We start from the raw sequence: 1,839 nt of genomic DNA, 5'->3' as shown, positions 1-1,839 counted from the left end.
CTGCTGCCCCTCGCTCAGCCGTGCACTGCCAGAGTGACTCAGCCCCAACTCACCCAGCCGGTCTGACCAGACACTCCACACCCCAGTGCCCCATGGGCTGGGCAGCCCCTACTGAGGGACACGGGGAGAAGGGGGAAACCCTGGCTGTACTGCCTCCCTCAACCCAGGGGCACCGGGCTGAGCCCCCCAGAATACGCCTCTGCTGGCTGAGGGAGCCCCGGGCTGCTGGGGGACCCCCGGGGAGCACTGCAGGAAACAGCAGAAGTGAACCCATCACATGGCCACGCTTCAGCTGGTACCTGGAGGGACAGGGGCTGCTGAATTCAGAACTGAAAGACACGGGCTGTGAATAGAGAGCCTGGCTCTGCTTTCAGCCACCCCAGCCCTGTGCCTTCCCCAGCACAAAATCACAGGTCCTGTGGCTAAAACCCTCCAAAAACAAACAGAGGGAGGGTGGGAAAGGACAGCTCATCACAGCCCTCAGATTGTGAGGGTTGGGCTCTCCTAACACGAGGAAACAGCACACGCTCAGCAGCCCCTGAGTGGCTAGCTCAGTGGAGGTAGAATGCCAGAGCACTTCAGGACAGCGGCTGCAGCCCATCTGCCAGATCTCTGCAGAGCAGAGAAAAGCATCAAAATCCACAGGCAGTGGGGGCAGGAGCTTCAGCTGCTCCACAGGGTGCTGGCAACCTCACAAGGAGGGGGAGGAGGGAGACCTGGGGCAGATGGTGCCAGAAGCCGGCTGTGCTCCCTACTGCAGCCCCCGGGCCTAATCCAGCTCATCCCATCTACACGAGAGCTGATAGAGATGCCAGAGCCCTTCCAAAGCACAAATTCAGGCCAGATTAAAGCAGTCAAACAATCATGAGCTGAGCAAATTTTGGAGACCATTTCTTCCTCCTGGGGGTCTGGTTCTCCCTCTCAGCAGCTACCACCAAACACCTGTGATAGGAAAGATGTGTGCTAACGTCTTTACAAACAATTTAATGGGTGAAGCTATGGGTGTTAACGTCTTTGAAATGGGTCTTAATGTCTCTACTGACTTTGGGCAGCATGTTTGTTGCAGAGCCCAGACCGCTTTTGGCTCCTGAAACAGACAAGTGTGCCTGCACAAGCCTGACTTTCTGAACTTGGGGGTAAAATGACATGTTCAAGGTTGGATATGTGGTAGGCAGTTCGGGAAGGCTGTACCTTCCTAGTACCTCAGCCAGCGGGGAAAGGAAGACGGCAACATGCGGCCGGGAGTTTAGGATTAAAGGAGGCCGCGCCCTCGAGAGTGAAACCCCCGCGGGCGTGCACCCCAGTGGACTCTCTCCCTTTATTTGAGTAACATTGCAGGACTCCTCTGTCTCCTTTGTGGACACGGGCTTTTCACAGAGGGATTTTCCGTACACCTGCATCCACACATCCTGTACAGGGTAACTCGCAGCGGGGCAGGGTGGCTTATTCAGCTCCACAAACACCAAGGAGTGAATCATACCTGTGTAATGCCAGTTGCTTCAAAGCAAGCCCTGCGGATATTCCCCTCTTGCACAAACACTTCCTGGAGCACCTGGAAAGCAGTGTTTGGGGCGGTGGAAGCATGCTGTGGTGGGAGGATGAGGCTTCACCATGGTCTTAGCTACAGGAGTATTCTACCCACCTCTATATCGTTTCTGATGAACTGTTGATCATTTGTAGGAGCTGCCCAGTGCACCCCCCAACCCCTCAGGCTATGAGCTGGGTGTTAAATAAGATAAGGAAGGCGAAGCAAACCTGCGACACCGCAGGGCAGCGTTTCTTTTTCTTCACACCAATGGCTCAGCTGTGGTAACTCCCTCCGGGGAAGCACCAGCACAG

General features: G+C 55.7%; 1 protein-coding gene across 3 annotated transcripts in view; it reads right to left on the bottom strand.

Moving 5' to 3' along the window:
- LOC103611961 (fer-1-like protein 4) overlaps positions 1–1,570 on the bottom strand; it is a 41,889-nt gene extending 40,319 nt beyond the window's left edge. For 2 of the 3 annotated variants that reach the window (XM_017727749.1, XM_017727761.1), the window contains exon 1: positions 1,481–1,568. The gene's annotated coding sequence lies outside the window, so the exon portion shown is untranslated. Of the gene's footprint in view, positions 1–1,480 lie in introns of all 3 variants that reach the window. The other variant, XM_017727753.1, reaches the window with a different exon arrangement.
- Positions 1,571–1,839: the final 269 nt, after the last annotated feature.

The sequence above is a fragment of the Corvus brachyrhynchos genome, unplaced genomic scaffold (assembly GCF_000691975.1).
Source record: "Corvus brachyrhynchos isolate BGI_N302 unplaced genomic scaffold, ASM69197v1 scaffold1560, whole genome shotgun sequence".
NCBI lineage: Eukaryota > Metazoa > Chordata > Aves > Passeriformes > Corvidae > Corvus > Corvus brachyrhynchos.
This window is presented reverse-complemented; position numbering and strand designations above follow the sequence as displayed.